Below are 19,792 nucleotides of genomic sequence, written 5' to 3'. Positions count from 1 at the left end.
AACACATTAAGGACAGCCTGAAAACGTATCTTAAAACATATCACATCTTCAAGATCAGCCAGGAGGGGCAGCAGGGAGGTTAAAGAATAATAAAAGAGAATCAGCTTGCTCTTTTTATTCACCATACAGATATATGCTACATTTTTTAGCATTGATTAGTATTTATAAGTTGTTTATTTGTTTATTGGATTCTAAGAAGTTATTTTTTATAACGTATTTATAAACTGAATCTAAAAATATGAGCATTTGTTTTAAATGTTAAACTCCTCTGTGCATCATCAGGAAACCAATGACTATCTTTCAAGGTATTCAGGGAAGATAAAAACCCCTGAAAAGAATTACATCTAGGAAGTAGAATTAGTACATGTTTTTCCAATTATATTATAGAACTCTTATAATGAAATCTTGTCATACTAATAACTGCAAAGGAGACAATGGTATAGCATTCATATTTATACCAAATTCTGAACTGATTATAGATTACCTTGCATTACATCCTGTGGCATATGTTGCCGTGCTAATACAGAAAAAAAATAATTGCTAGACCTCTCAAACATTTTACAAAATATATTAACTTAAAATGAGAATACCGTTTGCCAGATACTAATGTTTCTTGTTCTGCCTGAGAAGCTGCATTTTTAGTAGGTTTTTTTAATTCGAAAGCCAAATTGTTTTCATTTAATTTGCCTCTGCTAATCTATTGCTGCTAGAGATTAATTTTTGATTGATTGCTTTCTCATACTCAAATGCAAGTTATCATGGGACAAAACTTCCACAGCAAGTAAAGAACATTTTATATAGCCCTTTTTAATTAAAACAGAACTATTAATTGGGTAAACCAACTTTGGGAAGTTTTGTGATTATAAGAGAAACAATAGGGAGAAATTTATCTCAGCTCATGGATTTGGAGTTTATTACAATTGTTGGTCAGTGATGCAAATCTCCCTGTATTAGAACCACCAAGGACTTGTTGAATGACTATTTTTTCCTTCAACAAATAACAAACAAGCCCTGCTATAAGTGCAGGTATTCAAGTATTTGGAGAAGGCAATACAGTTAGGGGACAGTTCTCTGAAAATATAAGAGAAACTAAAAAAACCCCAAACAAATAAAAAAACCCAGAAAAGATGTCTTTCAGATAATTTACTAGCACTTCTTTTTTATTTAGAAAATTTTGTCTGCAGCAGTGTAAGACAGTTGTTCTAGGGGAAATACCAGGTGTGTGGGAGGAGAGAGAGGCCAATGACATTAGGTCGCAGTCCTGCGTAGAGAGGGTTATGTTCTCTGGGCATTCACTATTTGGCATTTATTATACTCTTTGGCAACAGTATCCCTTTCCTGCCAGGGAAGTCCAGGCTCTGAATGAGCTGCTTGCATTCTGCTGTCCTGCACTGGGAGCTTGTTGGAGACCAAATGGAACTGAACCCTAAAATTAGTTTTTAAAATTCAAATCTGGAGCCCTGGGAAAGTGGCAGAGCAAACGATCACATTAGTACTAGCTGTTACAGCATAAGGTCCCAGGTGGCTTCTGCATGGAGTGTCCTCTTCTGTTTGGCCAGAGACTCTGTGCACCCTCATTCTCTATAACAAATAGGGGAACACAATGTGGCTTCAAGTGTCCTTTAGGATCTGTCCTTTGGCAAACTAGAAACAATCAGTCAACCCCCTCAGGAAATATACTGACTTCATCCAGCCTCTTTTAATAGTATGAGTTGTGATCTGCTAGTCTGTATCTCAGCTGAAGCTATTGAACAAGTAACCCCTTTCCAAATAACTTGGAGTGAAACCAAATGTTAGTACATTTTATTCAACTCTAATAACTAAAACTCTTCTGGGTCTAAAAAATGGCAATAATTCTCAAGTTAAATGTATAAAACTTACATGTAATCCTTTCACAGCCCAGATATTGGATTGTCTTTTTTTTTTTTTCTTCTTATAGATGGAAGAATTATTACTGTAAGACCTAATTCTTCCCATTTTTATGCATGTTTACAGTGTGTTTAGAAGGGAATATATTTCCTACTACCAACCTAATTCTTCTCCTTTCTTTTCCATTCCCACTCCTTTTGTCAGTGGTATAAAATAGGGACTCACAAAAAAAATAGAGCTACTGCAACCTGATATGTGCAAGGGCTGTGAAAGGTTTTTTGTATATTCCTCTAGGGCTGGCACTGCAAAAAGGTATGGATGAGTAGAGAATCATACCAGTGTTTCATCTGTGCACCTCAAGAACCTCAGGAAGAATACAAGAGCAATCAACCTCACAAAAATATGGTAATGAATGCACCGTCTTCACTTTCACTGTCAGCTTTCTGATCTTCCAAGGCAGAAACCTCCAAACACTCTTTTCAATAGCGCAGAGGGAATGAAAACTCAATACAACCCACAGGTAAACAACTTTTCTTAGCTCTCCTGTCACACTTGCTCAAATATTTTCAGCAGGTGGGCTCCCAGTAGCCAGGTTACAAGGGTAAGTTTAATTGTTTGTTCTGGGAGAGAAAATGTGACAAGGAGTGCATTTTTAAAGTGAGACTTACATGGATCATATTTTCTTGAGACTCTGTCTAAACAATAAAGCTTTAAGGTTAATTTAAACCGGCTGTTAGCTTTCCAAAGGACTTGTAATATCAGCACTTTCTTGTTGTTTCTTTCACCCATTAAGGACCCACAGACCTGTCTTTTTCCAAGGGAATGAAATGTAGCTTTAAATTTGAAATGATGAAATTACATTTTTCCCCTCATCAGCATTGCTCATTTTTGTGTGGTGGTTAATTTTGCAGTGCTTGTCAGAGTGACTTGTTTTAAGACATTGAATGCCCTGTCCAAGCAACCTGAAAGAATTGACTAAGATTATAATAATTCTCTTGATAAAAGATTGATGCACAAACTCTCAAGGCAATTAGAAACTCAGTTTTGCCAATCTAATGTCTAATTCTTTCTCATATTTTGTTAATAAACAGGAGCCAGAAATATGAGGAGAGAAACTGAAGCACTTTTTATTATTCCACAGGCACGCAGCCTACTTGGTCTAGCAGAAAAGACTTATTCACTCTGAAATGTTGAGTGTCAAACGTTGTGTTATGTCTGTCTCTCAGGTATCTCATTTGGAGAACAAACAGACCTAGCACTTATTTTGCTTCTGATCTGTGATTTCTGGGTAGTTTGTAACACTTATGAGTTTGCGGAAAATTACAGGTGGGACCCAGTCACCTCCCACAGGTCCCTAATATTTATGTAAGCTTTTTGTGTCTAGTAAAATAGTCCTCCTGAAAGAATTGTCTAAAGTCTTTTTGATGTTGATCAAGAGAGATGCTCATCTGTGAAAGATTTTTACTTGCTCAAGCTGAACTTTCTAGGTTAACGAGGAAATTTTACTGTTATAAGACTTCATAGACATCTCCAAAGACTGTCTCCATTTATGCTTTCTTGTTATCTGGTCTGGCATCAGAAACAATTGAGATTTTGCTTCCAAGTATCTCCTTTCAAGTCTCAAATCTGTTGTAGGTGTGGCAGAACATGCAAGAGTTTGTTAACCCTGCTTAACCAAGGAAAAATTCATTAACTTCTTCACAGCCAACCATTCTCCTATAAATATCACAACATGATTTTTGTCGTCACCGAAGCATTAATTTAAAATGTGGTTACATGTAAATTTAGAATTTAGCAAAGCATCCACCAAAAACTATACAAATAAGCGGTGTTTAGAAATCCCTTTCAATTCCATAAACTGCCATCACTACTTCCCAATATGGGCTAAATCTTAGTAATGCTGCTAATTTATTTTCAAAGGCAATAACACCATCATCTTTATATCTCATAGCCATCTTTACTCAGTTCTTGCTCAAAAAAACCCCCAAAACAACAAAACACCATAAAAATGAAAAGCAATCAATAAAATTGTTTCTGCTAACCACGTCTAAGGCACATCATTTGGGAACTTTCTATGGAGGAGGATGGACATTTCTAGAGGGAGATTAAATAGGTAGCTAAGGCAAATAACATGAATCTCACTCCGGAGCTACATCCATTTCTCCACGTTCCATAGGAAAGGCCTTACTATCCTAGAAAAATAATTCTTAGACAGAGTTTTTAGATGAGAGGAGTCCTTCCCAACACTTTAAAATTTCTAGGGTGTGTATTTTCTTTCTCAAAGCATGAAATCCAAAGCCAGATTCTTTTCTTCTGTGGTATAAGGTGTCTAAAATACTACTGCTTCAATACGTTGTTTAACATTAACTAAGTTAACAAGTATCACGTCAAAAGCATCAAAAGTTTTATTCTTTTTTTACAGGAAAATAGGACAAAGATGAGCATGGACAGGGATTTAGAACTTCAAACACTTGAGTATGATTTGCTGATGCTGTCTTAAAACAAAAATTGCAAAAACGTTTAATTGGGGTACTAGTTACTAACATTTTTATTATCAATCCACAAGCATTTATAATACAAATAGAGTACTTAAATATTCAAATCAAGTCCCTGGATATGAAAATACAGGGAAGAGAAAGTATTAGAGTTAGAACCTGCAGGTTTAATGACACATTCCCAGCTAAATCCGGAAGACAGTTGAAGAAATGTATGTCGTGTCCCATTAATGAGAAGAACAGGCATATAAGAATATAATTTTCATTAGTGTATTCAAAAAATGTCTTTTAATAATTATACTCTCCTACAATTTGCATACAAAGCTGATAGTTCAATCTGAGAGCTTGCCAATATTTTGATTAGCCACTGCCACATTTCAGCATGAGAAGCTTTTTCCTTATTGACTGATTATAGTCACCTAATGCAAAATATAATCAATTCCTAAACAGTGGAGGTCTTTCTTCTGGTGTATGCTGGATTTATTTAGGCATGTCATTTGCTCTATCTTTTTAATAACACTTGGAAGGGAAAGGATAGCTGTTGATGTTTTGCCAGCCTTTCAGTTCTTTCATGTTAGAAATCTCTCATAAATCTGAAGGTTCACATCCCTTTTTACTATTTTATACTTTAGCATAAAATCTTTTTGATATCTAGATTTACACCATGTGTAAAATTTATGGTTGCGGAGATATTAGCAATATTCCATGAATATCTATCATTCTCAGGCTTATAGATTCTTTGAAAAGAGGTTTTTAAGGCTTCATTTTGAGATCAGTATATACATTTATTTTAATAATGATTTCTCATTCTGTTTCTGTGTTAAATTTTGTGGTAGAAATATTTAAATAATGGTAAGCTTTTGAAATAATGTATTTCATGACAGGTAAATAATTATAGAAAAAAGAAAAAGCATGGTTTGACTGAAAACTGTATTTTTATTGAAGAAATAATACTCTAAATTAGGTATTACACTTCAATAATTTTCAACTTTTTGTTAATATAAAAATTATAAAAAAATTTCAAAGTTTTTTAAGAATTTCCTTTTCTTTCTTTCTTTCTTTCCTTCTTTCCTTCTTTCCTTCTTTCCTTCTTTCCTTCTTTCCTTTCTTTAACTTTTTCATCCCTTAATTAGAAGAAAATACAGGTAAGAAAAAAGAGACCAAAAAGGAATTGGGAAAAGAGGGATCCAAAAGGGATTATCCCAAACCACAAAGCGAACATATTTTTAATTTCTGTTTAAGTTTTAAAGGTCATATATGAAAATCAAAATTTTACCAACTTTTTCAAAAATAATTTTGAAGTAGTACATTTCACAGAGAGAAATAGAAGGGGATTTCAACATTGACTTTTTATAGCTTCTATTAACTTTGGTTTCCTTCCATGGAAGATCTTATTGGCATAAAATCCTTTCTACTAGGGTTTAAACCTCTTCTTCTGAAAAAAAATATGTTTTCTGAAGAAGACCTCAGAGAAAGTATTAGCAGTTTTACACATGTATTCATGTTTTCTTGCAATATCTTTCTAAGGACAAAATGTTGACAGTGGTATGCTTTCCTAGAATATATCAATGAAAAATTTTTTCCACATTTTAGAATGTGGGCATCTTTCCACAATTCCGTCACACAGTTCACTTCTTTCCATTTATTTGACCCAGCATTAGTTACAAACAAACTTTAACAAATGGGGAAGAAGCCCTACATTCTCTCTAGTGTCTCACCCATCTTTAAGCATATTTTGGAAACAGTGGTTGGTAAGGTTCAAATTAGAAATTAAATACCCTGAGAGATCAAGGATTCTTTCAGGTATAAGCTTTTTAAACTCATCATCAGAACAGATCATTATGACTTTTTTTGGCCACCACAACCCAATTTACCATAAATAAATCTATTCTCCACTTATTCATTGTTCCCTTTCTATAGATCTTGCACTGGTAGCTGCTGGAGTTTTATACATCATTTCAGATACACTTTAAAACAGACTGGATATTCCGCATCCTAGTCACTCCATAAACTGCATTGGTAAATATTTAAATATATACAGTACTTGTTTATATAAGACATAATGACTTTAAATTGGGCTGATTAGATATGCCTGACTGAAAGTACGTTAATAATTTACTCTTCATCAATTTGTTCCACTGCCTAGAGGGCTCTGAGAACATTAAAAAAAAAAAAAATCCTGAAATGTTAAACAGGAAAACAACTTGATTTATCTGAACAATGCATGTTAATTCAAAATAAATAATAATAAAAACCCATAGTAGATTCATCTAGACGTAGATTCAAAAAGCAAAGAACCAAATCATTTGAGATCAGGCCTCCAGGCAATTTGCAGGTGAACTACAGAAGAAAGAGAGAATAAGTGAGTATTACCTTTTTATATAACACTCTGAGTTGTATTTGACCTAGAGTTTTTGACCCAAGGCTTTTCTGCTTTCTGATGAGCTTGGCATATACAAAAGGAGTAAGAGATTTTCTTAAACACATACTTGAAGAGAAAAATTATTAATCTTCATTTCAATTAAAGATTTTCCATCCTGCAGTATGTATTGCTGATCTCATTAATTTTGCCCTTGTGAATAAGCCACACTAGAAACTTTGAAATATATTTTTAGACAGAATCTCTTCATGTTAATATCAGTCAGGACTAAGAATTTTAAATAAAAGATCACATTGTTCCTTACAAAAATTCTTTGCTACTCAGATACCAATCTTTTGTACCAAACTATGCATCTAAAATAAGGATGCTTTCAGAGACTGCTGATCAAAGTCTAATTTTCCAATAAGCGTGAAAGGACACCAAAAGATATTTGAATAATAATGTCATTGTTTCCTTTCTTGCAAAGTCTCATAGGATTTAGCTCCCCATGAAGCCACCTCAGAGCATGATTCAGCAGACCATACACAGTTGTGTGGTGTCACTTGCTCTGCATCTGGTAGCTCACCTGGCTTCCAGCTGATTTTCCACAAGTCCCATCTAGATGGCTCTCACATCCTAGGGCATTTCACGTGGCATTACAGATGTGTGTGTACATTTAGGAAAAGACGTCAGCATTCACAAGTGATCAGTCAATACAGTTAATGGGTCAGTGAGTAATTCAGCCAACCAGCTGCAAGAGACTCAATTTAAATGCTGTAAAGTATTCACCTCCCTGAGGCCTGAATCCTACTGGGAGGCTGCTGAGGGTCAGGAGAGACGCTGTCAAATATTTACAATGGCATTAAGTGCCTATGTTGAAGTAGGGAGTTTAGTTTAACGTGGCTAAACAGAGATGTCTAAGTGCCGGTGTTTACAAATGTGCCAAGTGTGTGGAGAGGAGGCTGGTTCCACTCAAAGGCTTCAAGGGCCATTTTAGGTGATCCAGAGCCCCTGAGACAGCTTGAATCTAATCTCTTCCATCTTCCATCTAAAAAGAGTAATGAGATTTATCATCCCTGCTCCTAGTCCTCCTTTTCTAGCTACTAGAAGAGTACTGTACATTTAAGACTGGTGAGAAACTGGTTCCCATGTAATGCAGAAGACTTACATCTGCACAAAGCTGGTTCCTTGGCTACAAATAACTACTGAAGAAATTGGGCACTGAGGCAAGAGGTTATTTAGGAAACTTTCTTGTTCTTGTTAGCTTACCCCTAACCTGTTCATTATTGGACATTTCCCAGCACCAGGGTTAGAATATAAAACTAGAGTTCAACAGGTTTGAGTTTTTCACAAAAAAAAGGGAATTTTGGCATGTTTTATGAGAAATGTGGAGAGAACTGAGTCGACTTTGAAAATATTACATCACTGACTACAATTGCTAGTTTTTTTTCTTGTCCTTTTACTACACACCTGGTTTGCAAAAGCACCTCCAGCCTTGACTATCCTAATTTCATGTTAGAGTAAGTAAAACCACCCCACAAGTAAAACCACCTAGCAACCCTCCTTGGACTTCTGTCCTTGCTCGATGTGTAAACCTGCTCAAAGGCTCTCCATTTCCTCTTCTCTGATTTGAGGGAAAGAATGACAGAGTGAGGCTCCTCTTCATGGAGTCCTCGTGTCCCATGCAGGAGTGGGATATATCTGCTTTTTCCTGATGCAGCAAGATCAAAAGGTTTAAGAGCAGATCTGGAGCAGATTGGTTGGAGCAAACTGACTGTTCATACAGTTCTCATGATTAACTTCAGTGGTCCTTTTTTTTTTTCTTGAAGTGTTTTCCTAAAGTATATAAAAGGAGTGACCTCTCTCCAGTATCCATCGAGGGATTCAGTTTTGCTGTCATTCCATAGATTGACAAGCTACACAACCACCAGAGTATGAATCATTATGCACAGCATGCTTTGCATCACTGAATTTTATCCCTCTCCATCCTTCCTTTCTACCCCACTGCTTACTGTTCTCTAGAAAGGCACAAATTTAGCTCTTCAACCAAGGAACAATGACAACAATAAAGTGTCTGGTTTTAAAGTAGTTAGCTCAGAATTTTTTTCACGTTTTTTTCAAAGCAAAAGGTCTTTATTCAGAATTTCATGTGTTTTCAACATATGAAATATTTATTTTTCCCTGCTTGGCACTTTTCATTTCATGATACAGTACTATTTTCAGAAACTGTGTACTTTCATAAAATGGTTCCAAAATGGAAAAAAACAAAACAAAACAAAACAAAACCACCCCGAAACAAACCAAATACAGGAAAATGGAATTTTCCTTAAAAACAATAATTTATTGGGCCAAGACAAGGGAAGTACCTCTTAATATTGAAAAATATAAACAATTGTGCTCTAGAAAGAAAGTTCCAGTGCATCTATTGACCTCTACAGGAATATGCCACATGAAACTGCATCAGGATTATTAAAGCAATGTGAAGTAACAAAAAATATCTGGTTGTTTCTCTTACGATGAGTTGTAGAAGATGGTAATCATGGTGAGGGGGGGTCTCTATTGGATTTCGGTCTTGGGCTCCATGAAGCATGCTGACAAATGTCTAAATATTTCTACCGCGACACTACAGAGCCCAGCAGGATTCATAAACTTCAGTACAGGGTGATCAAGTGTTTTTAACAGACAGAATGAAAATTCAATGTGACCGTGGGCAGCTCTAAGTTATGCAATCTTCACTTCATCCCAGATGTTGCCAGAGGAATTTCTCTTTTGTTTAATATCAACAACATTTTTCCATTGACTTCACTCACTGTAGTCACATGTAATCATGTCAACAATAAAATACAGATGCCCAAACTACCTTTTGTATTCATCCATAGTAGCCAAGGATTAACAAAATGTTACAAATAAATTAGTAAGACTGCACAGTATCTCTATAATAAATCAAACTTTTTGCAGGATACTACTCAATAAATGGCATGGGGATAATCTGTTTAACCTACATTATCCTTCATATCATTCAAAACCCTATTTTGCCTGTACTGGTAAAAAGCAAAGAAAATAATAATATATTCCAATGTGCCATTACAGGCTATAGCTGGCCAGAAAGCAGGACTACCTGTTCAGTCTAAATCAGAGTGAAATAAAAATTTATGAAATTTCACAAAAAAGTAATTCCAGCTTTTCTGAAAGTAAATGTAGTTGCAGGGCTCTCTGCAGCTGCTCCATGAAATTGATATTCTTAGTAGTTTCACCACCTAGCCACTTGGAATCCCAGGCTCTATAGCTGTAGGAAAAGCAAAGAGACTAAATGAGCTGGTGTAGCTCGTACAGATGCCCTAACCTGTGATGCTACTACAAGCAAGTCTGCAGCTATGTGCAATGTGCCGTTGCTGTCCTGGTTCAATGTCATGATGCTGCTTAACATATAAACCTTGCTAGTAGGAGTAATATGTCACTATATTATATAAACTTATTTACCTGGGTTTTCTACTTATTCCTGAATAACATTTTTTAAATCAATCATCTGTTACATTTGCTTATTTGATTTATTTATCATAAGCCATGGAAGATGGTCAGCCTGTTCATTTTTGTAGCAAAATAATTATTTTCTTTCATTTTAGTCTAATTGTAATTTCTGTCTGAAATTTTATTATTTTGTGCATGTGTTCTCATTAATATTCAAAAAGGCTGTTCACTGCAGGCAAAGTTTAAAACCTGTATAATTGCAGTTTTTCTCACAGTATTCTACAGAACAAACAGAATTCCAGAAAAAATCAGGCCTTGATTCGTTGTCACCATTTATGACTGTTAAATTCCTTTTATTTCTGAAGTGAAGGAAACATAAATCAGACATAAGGCACAGTGCTGGTAAATGCTGCCAACCTTCAGTTCCTCATAGCTCAGTTCTTTGTGGTTTGAGAGCACTGAGAAATGGCTGCTGCATGCCAAAAGCATGGGGATGTCCCTATGCCCCTATGCTATTAGCATAATTCTGCATTGCAGAGTCTTATTTTGGACTCTGGCTTAATTAATAAAATTATACAAAGTTCTGGAGGACAGTTGGAGGAAGCAGAAACCCTTTCCTACTCATCAGTTTTGATCCACGTCTGCAAGTAACCTCTGATGGAGCTGCAGTGCGGTCAGTAAGCAACAGAGTCCCTGGCTGGTATTTGCTCTTCTGGCATCAAGCTTTTCCTGGTTTGGCTTTCTGCTGACACCAAGCCACAAGAAGCTGGGTGAAGCGTCCTTTCCGCAGCCCCCCCTGCCCTTTTTGCACCCTGATGGATGGACATTCTGCCAGGAAACAGGGGACATGGGCTTGAGTCTTCTCAGTCTGGGGAGACAGACGTGATCTCTCATCTTTGTGTTGTGATGACACCATCACCATCTCCTCTAGTGTGGCTTTATGCAGCTTCACTGTTGTTTGGCAGTTCCTCACACAACCTTTGCTATTTTGGAACAACCCTTCTGAGATGTTCTCTCTTTCTGTGTGGTCTGTATGAAGCATAGGTAGCTATGTGACATGTAGGTATGAAATCCTTAGTGCAAACAAAAATCTGGATTAATCTATTCAGTGTTACACTCTTGTATGAGAAACCTCAATTAGCGTCCTAAATTAGGATGATCCTATACTTATGCCACAGTCAGAGAAGCAGGCTGGTAATATCCAGCAGGCAGCTGAAGTGTTTCCCCTTTTCCCACCAAATTTAGTGGTAACCTATAAGAAATTATGATATTTATTTGGGCACTGTTTTAAAAAGTGTAAAGTTGGATGGGATAGAAGCGGGCCCTGATTCTTGAAAATTAATCGAGTCTAATTTTAAAGACCCAAACCACTGGCCTCTGCATTACACTATTTCTAAATGATGCAGTATCTTTCTCTTACACGTTTTCTCAAAATATTAGCAAGCTGAGGAGATTGCCATACTGTTCTGAAAACATCCTGAAGCCATTTTTCCTCCTTGCTACTCCCTGCTGTGACTCCAGGTCCCAATCTCTTTACAGATTGATACGGCATTTCATAATCAGAGATACATGTGACTCTTTCCACAGTGAAAAGGTGCCAGTGAATACATCCATCATAAGAATGTGTCTGCCATCAATCAGTGCTCTTGAAAACCTGGGCAAGTGAGCATGTTTGACCTCATCAGCAACCTGAAGAAACAAAGCCAGTTTGAAAGAAAGATTGCTCATTGGTTAATCTAGCTCCTGACTTGCTTTACTGAAGGCAAAATATTGTGTACTGCGTTATTTTAGGACATAAGCAGTACCCAAAACACTGCATTTTCATTTTGCTTAGTTGCCACTGTTTTTCCTGGAGACAAGATTTCTGTATTGGATGGTGGGGTTTTTTTTGGACAATGAGTCATTCTGGAGCCCAACAGATAGTCAAATGTAGCCAAGAGATTTCAGCATTCACTCATCCACTCATGGTATACTTGTAACTATTTCATCTGAAAGTACAATAAATGCTGCAACTGAGGCATTACCAGATCCCATTGCTCTGTCTGGTTCCTTCTACATGTAAAATGTGAGTAACATGTCTTCAGGTTAGGTTTGGATGTGGACTTGGTTAATGACTTAAGGATTAGACAGTGATATGTGAATAGTAGGCATTTTCATGTCTCCAGGGCTGGTAAAGAATTTCACAATTTTCATAGCAGAAAAAGGATGGAACCTGTCCTTGCTTCAGAAATCATAAAGGTCTCCAGCTTTCAAAGATAAAAACCCAATGAAACATTTTCCACTGTAGCATAATAATAATATGATAGAATTAAAGGGTATATTTCTGAATCTTGATTGAAACCAGGTTAACTGGTTGGTTGGCCTTCTGCTGGTTTTCCTTGACCATCACGGCAATGTCTTCCCATAGCCACCTACCACACTAACCAGCTTTCCAGCCCTTTGGGAAGGAAGCAGTGTGCAGGAACAGTCACTCAGGAGTTTCTTAGCACCTCAAACATTCACCTCTCCAGGCTGCTTGCCTTTTCAAGTATCTGGAGGTTGGGGACCTGGCAGACAAATTCAAGCTAAGAAAATTCAATGACATTTTCAGAACTGGAATTATTTTTCAGAACTGGAATTCTCTTTCTGTCGTCTTTTTTTCCCCCCCTCCATTTAATTTGTCCTTTTGTCATAATTTGGAGGACACAGGTCATTAAAAATAAAATCCAATTATGCTGAAGAGTAGAAATTCTATATTCCACCAAACTCTAGCAATCTGTGCTGAAGGATAATACATTGAATGGCATTACTGTAGCTTCCTTGTCAAGGATAAAGCAAATACTTAAAAACTCCTTACTTAACTCTTAAGTAGTTCTCTAGAAAATGCACTGGGCAATGATGCATATTGGCAAATTCTTAATAATCATAAATACAACTTTGTCATTGTCACAAATAATGATTTAGGATCTTGCAGGCTATGCCAAGTTGTTACAAATTGATTTTTGCACAATTTTGAGGTAACAGCAATTTAACACTGTTATGGTAAATCACAAGGTCAGATTTTATGATATTTAATGACACTTAATTATCAGTCAATTAAAAAAAGCAATTCAACAAAATTTCTTATAATCAAGATTTTGTGACTTAGTTATAGATTTGAAAATGGCAAGGTTCACACAAGACTTATGACAGAGTTTCCTAAATCAAATCACATACACGTAAACACACACACAGATACAGGTACAGATACAGACAGAGAGCTTAACCTATGATTTTCTCTTTTCGTGGATTGTAATGACTTTTGCTCGCTTTTCTCCTTCGTCAGAGGATGATCTTTGAACCCTTTTCCTTCATCACTGTCTCTCAGCGGATGGTCTTTGAATCCTGGTGAAATCTACCCTGAGAGGTGTCACAGGTCAGGGGGAGATACTGGGTCACAGCCCACTGTGATCCCAGAGAGCTCAGAGGGTCTCACGTAGGATCACTATAGGATCGTGAGATGATTGACTTTGGGCAGTGGGTTTTTTTTTTCATTTGGGTTATAATTCTTGTCAGGTAATTCTGGTATCTTCTAGATCGGGCTATGATTTAGGCAGCAGAGGTTCCAGGTATGGTTAGGGAGTGTCTGTCCCAACTCACTGCACTTGTAACCAAGATGAGAAAATGCCAGATCATCCCAACTCACTGTACCTGTAATGAAGACAAGAAAGTGACAGGTCGTCCCAACTCACTGCACTTGTAACCAAGACAAGAACACAATGCTGGAATCACAAAGTGGCCCAGGGTATCACCACAGTCATTTACTGCTTTGGATTTATATATTCCTGACACTTTGTGAAATATTTTTATGGGGTTCATAACTAATATCAAAGGAAAAAAAAAAAGCTATCTAGCATCCTGTGTATGTGGAGACTCTATAAACATTCATAGCTTGCCTCAAAATAGCTAGGGTCCCATACATTACAAATATTGAAAATTACTAATATGTATGTTTGGATAAAACTGCAATTCTTTCGAATATCGGTTACTGTGACAATACTTGAATAGTTACATAAAAAACAAATAAATGATATGAGAAATGAACACCAGGGCAAAATATTGAAGTGAGTACTCTATCCTTAAAGAGCGTTCTCTGTGCACTGGAAGCATTTCAAGATGTTCAACCCTTCTTTTCATCAGGCATAAATTCAGTTTCAAAGCAAGTTGAAATATCTAGTTGAAGATATAGTGAAAGACTGTTTCTGCTCACTGTAACTTCGGTCCCTATCTAGCCTGAAGACATGACAGATTTTCAGAATATACTTTGATGGTTATATAGATTGTCTTAATAAGTCAACACAGACAGACAGGCAGAAATAATTTAGAAAACTACTTCTAGTAAAATTAATCAGTTTACTTCTAGTAAAATTAATCAGTTTTGGAAAGTTAATAGTTTAACTATTGACAAAAGAACACCGATCAAAGAGCACCGTGAAATCAATCAGTTATTTTTAAAAGGTAGCAGAGACACATGAATAGTAAATAAAATAATGTTAAACAGTAAACCACATTAACATCAAGGATGTCATCTGAGACTAAAAGAGGAATGACATTAGAAATAATAACATAGCAAATATGCTATAAGGAACTGCAGACGTGCAATCAAAGATGATAACAGCTTTGCATTTCTGTAGTGCCTTTCATCCAAGGATCTTAAGGTATTTAAAAAAACACCACAGTGCTCTACCTAGTTTGTAGATGATAGTGGGATTCAAGTTGGGAGCTGGATATCTTGCCTCTTGGATAAAGACAAAACTGCACAGGTTGGATTTATTGCATCCAACTTTAACTCTGAAAATAGGCCTCTACTTTAAGTCATCCAGGCACTTTCTATAGTCAGTGTAGGCAAACAGGAACAAGAAGATGATTCATCTTACTTGTCTCACAAACCTAATTTAAGATGTATTTACAATTTCTGAAGAATGGCACCTTCAAAATGTTTATTTACTGCATGACAAGAAACTGAAGTCCTTACCCTGGTTGCCAATGTCTACACTGCAGAATCCTCAGAGTCCAAGGACATCAACCTCAGGTGCAAGAAGGGACCTAACTAGCTCAGATATGAGTCTTATTTAGGTTGGGGGTAGCAAAACTGCACACAGAAGTGCATGAAATCCACCAGGAACTTTCTGAGACCTATGCTCCTTCCTGGATCTGGCTGGCTTTAGAATTTTACATGGTAAAGCAGTGCAGGGGGAAGAATAAAAGTCCATGGTCTGATGGTGTTTAATATTAAACATGGGAAGCTTTAAGAAATGAATACACAGTTATTATCTGAGAAAGAACAAAATGAAAACAGAACCTTTTTCATTACTGATCAATATTTTGATCTATCAGCTTAATTAATAGGCTTGCTGAGATATTAAAGACTTAAAAGATAGTAACTGTTAAGAGTTTTTTGAATTTTTCATTTCCACCAAGGGGAAAATAAACATTAATATTTCATTTTATGTGTATGTACACTGAGCTCAGGCTGCTTTGTGAAAATAAGATAATCGTTTCAAATCTGAACTCTTCCAAATAACTTTCACTTATATGACATGTTATCACCTATTTCTTCCAGGGCATCAAGACTTTCCTTGTACCCCCCACTGTGTGTCCCATCCCCGTGTCCCATCCCCCCCCCCAGATATATAATTTTAGTAAAGATTTTTGAAATACAGCAGGATCTCAATGGTCATCTTTTACTCTCTTGTCTTGTTTTCCTGCAGTGACGTGTTCAAGTGCTATGATAACATGCATAATCTATTGGTTTATTCTATTTTAAAGATAAAAGTAGTTTTTCCATGCTGATAATTAGACTTTGGATTGGAGACTCCCTGGAGACTAACTATTTTTTTTCCCTTCTACCTTATCTTATTGCTATAAAAAAACCCCAAACCTGGTATGGTCAGTGTTACACCATCTCACAACCTGAACAGCTACACAAACATACTTTTCCCTACCTTCATTCAGGCCAACTCTGCAAATTTAACCTTCCTACCAAAAAGACCGTCTCTTTCTTAAACTGTTGACTTAAGCATCAGAACTGTGACCAAGACACACTTCAATTTTAAGATAGATGTTTTCCTCCATGAATAAAGCACGAGAAAATAAATGTAACTAAAATATGTTCATGCTCAATGAAAAACATAAAGAAAATACAGACTAGTTTTCATGCTGGGATGCAGGAAAATAAAGACTAGCCTTCATACTGTTCATTGCAGTGATGTGAAGAAGAAGAAAAAAGAAAGCTACAGGAATGTATAGCATAGAAATACTGTGACAAAGAGGCTATTTTTGTTTTGCAATAAGAAAGGAAGAAATGTTATTGTATGGAGTAGAGAAGCATTACAGTTCTTTATACGATGAAAAGATAAATAAACTGATTAAATGCCATGAAGATATATAAAATGACTGTCATTGAAAATGTTCAGACAAGATGTTGTCCATACTTATCTGGGAACAATCCTTATAAATTTCTGTAGCAGAAACAGAAAACCTGGAAAGAGAGTGAGAGCAGGTACAGTATTCCTCTAAAAGAAGCAAAAAATTAGGTCAGAAGTGGCCATTGAGAGACCTTGAGTGAAAAGGAGGCTTTCATTTGAAGATTTCAGGGCTATAGTATATTCCCAAATATATACCTGAGACATAAAGAAGTTTCATTAAAGTCCTTTGGAAGTCTGCTTCCACACCCCGGAACACAAATATCCCACATGTGGGATTCTCCTGTATTCTGAAAGAACAGAAATATAGATCATCTCAATATTGTATCTTTATTTTTACATAGAGTCATGGGATCATAACATACTTCATAGTGAAAGGGACCTCTGAATGTCTCTAGTCCAACCTCTTGCTCACAGCACGGTCATGTATGAGATCAGACCAGGTTGTTTAAGTTTTTATCCTGTTAGATCTTGAAAACCTCCAAGGATGGAGACTGAACAAGCTTTCTGGGCAACCTGTTTGATTGCTTGACTGACCTCATGGGATTTCCCTTATATCCAGTCTGAACCTCTCTTTTTCCAGTTTATGCCCATTGTCACTCATCCTCCCATGATGCTGTGAAGAGCCTGGCTCCATCTTCTTGATAACATCCTTACAGGTATTGGAAGGCTGCCATTACGACCCCACTCACCAGATGTCTCTTCTTCATGCTGAAGAAGGCTGGAGAGGAGTTGCTAGGAAAGTGAAGGGGAAATTAAAATTATAACTGCTCAGCAGTGGTAATTTGTGACCAAGGAATGATCTGGCATGGAGGGCAAGAAGGCCCGAATATAGAACAAACTAAACTGACTGGAAGCAGGAATGCCAGAGACAGAATGATTTCATGTAAATGAGTGAAGTTTCCCTTAGTGATGAGATAAGAAATAGCCAAGGCATTGTCTTGTAGAAATCCTGGAATACAGGTACTCAGAGGCCACCTTTGGGCCAAAGACCTGGGCTGGGGAATGCACCCAACACTGGTTTGAGGTGCCTGATGCTGATGCTGAAATGATTGATTGTCGCAGAAAGGGTGTCACAGAGTCTGATGTGTGGCTGAGGGTGGCCCTCCCGTTGAGCCACGAGGTTCAGAAAACACCCCCTTGCTTTCTAAACTCCTTCTCAGAGAGGAGCCTAGGTGTGGCTAGGTCCAGTCTTAGTCCCAGACTTGGTCAATGGTTTATGTCTAAAGGATTACACGTAGTGATATCTCAGAGTCAACATTTGCCTGCCAGAGCCCCCTCAAGCACTTTCACTGAGACAGTTTCGCAAAGGTGAAACAGACAGGAAGTTTATTAAAGCGACAGACAGACAGAGTTGAGAATTGCTGTTGACAAATGCACTTACTGCAGTAGTGCCAATATATGATTATAATGCCAGCAAAATGCTGTCCTGGGTATTCTCCACCAAAAGGTGAACTTGCAATGCTTTCCAAGAAGGCGTTCCTATCTTGGGTGAAGGAGAAGGAGCACAGCCCGTCGACTGCCTCTTTGGGGTCTTCAATTTCTTCTCCCTCCCTGGGGGTAACTTCCTCAATATCTTTTACACCCCAACCTTAGCTGTTCCCTCCCTGGGGTGACATTTAACATGATTTGGGTGGAGAGTTGAGTACTATAGTCATGTATGTTTAGCATGTACTTCTTTTAGCTCATGAGCATATTTAGGGTGTCAAATTTAATATTCGTTTCATGGATAATGAAGTAAAAGGTCTCACTCCAGGCACTGTGACCTTCCAGATTCTGTGTAGAAACCTTTTATGTTTATTCCACATTCTCTAGTCAAAACAGAGCTTCTCATACCAACCCTGAGGATCTCCATTCACAATGTTTGCATAAGAGATAAGTGGACACCAGCATTTTTAACATCTTATGTGCAATTCTTACATTGGTGCATGTGTAAGTGTGTATAAGGAATTCGCTCCTGATGCATCTTTGCAGACTCCTTGTAGACCTACTTATAGCAGTAGGACTCTGTCCAATGCATTGTTGTTGTTCCTTTTCTCTTTTTCTTTTTTTTAATATTTAAGCAGACACATGCACCTAATTCACCACAAAGGTGAAGGCCCCAACAAAAGCCAAAGCTCAGCTTTAGAGTGGAGTGGAGAAGCGCAAGGGATATCAAGGGCAACAAGATAAGGCAAGAAGGTGGAAAAAAAATGAGGAATAGTTTAATTGCAATGAATAGATTAGTGGATACTGCCTCAACTAGTAACTGGACAAGGGATTGTGCTTTAAAATGCAGGTAGTTGTATGACACCACTGATAACGGTAACATCTGCCCATCACAATGACAGATCAACTAATAGATTTGTCAACTACTAGAAAGCAACAAGAAAACAAGAAAGTTTAAATAAGGAAGAACTCCAAACAATTAAGTGATGGCATTCCCATTCAGGAAGCTACACTGAAGCCCTCAGGATCCATCACGTACTTACAGTTAAATGAGTACTTAAATTTTTCTGTTAAATGGAAATTCTGTCTCTTACTTTGATATTTACTCAGTAAGAAAGACCTTCCTGGCCCAGCTGGTTGAGTCGCTGCTGGACTGCTCTGCAAAACAACCAACCACATCTGAAAGAGCAGGTACAGAGAGGCCACCAGCAATCCTGGAGGAGCATATGCTAGTTGTGGTGACACAACTCCTAGGAGTGGCAACACTGTCAGCAAGTGCACATTGCTAAGTACTTTTTGCAAGGTGCTTTGGGAGCTGTTTTTTTTTTTTTTTTTAACTCTCCTAACACTAGTAAACTGGATCTAAGCACCTGCAGTCTAGTCCTGAGCCTGTGAGAGCCTGGAAGTTCCAGCAGGCTGTGGTAGTAGCTGAGCTTTCTTCTAAATCCACCCAGGTGGTTTGGCTCCTAAAATCTGGATACCCAAGAGCTTTCAAAGAGTCTGCAAAAGCAAAGTGATTGAACAAAAAGTTCCCAAACTCATCTGACTTATTTGTACAACTGTCAAGATGTACTGACAATAGAAGGAATATATTTTCTGGATGAAAGAGATGAGCAGGAAGCATTTTAAATAAGTGCAATAGCTTTGCAGATGGTAGATATAGTATACCGCAGTCCATCAGATTATAATGAGTGGATGAATGTGAGATAATCTGAAGTGACAATACAAAC

This window comes from Grus americana, chromosome 3 (genome assembly GCF_028858705.1).
Source record: "Grus americana isolate bGruAme1 chromosome 3, bGruAme1.mat, whole genome shotgun sequence".
Classification (NCBI taxonomy): domain Eukaryota; kingdom Metazoa; phylum Chordata; class Aves; order Gruiformes; family Gruidae; genus Grus; species Grus americana.
The sequence above is the reverse complement of the archived record's forward strand: the minus strand, read 5'-3'. Positions refer to the sequence as shown.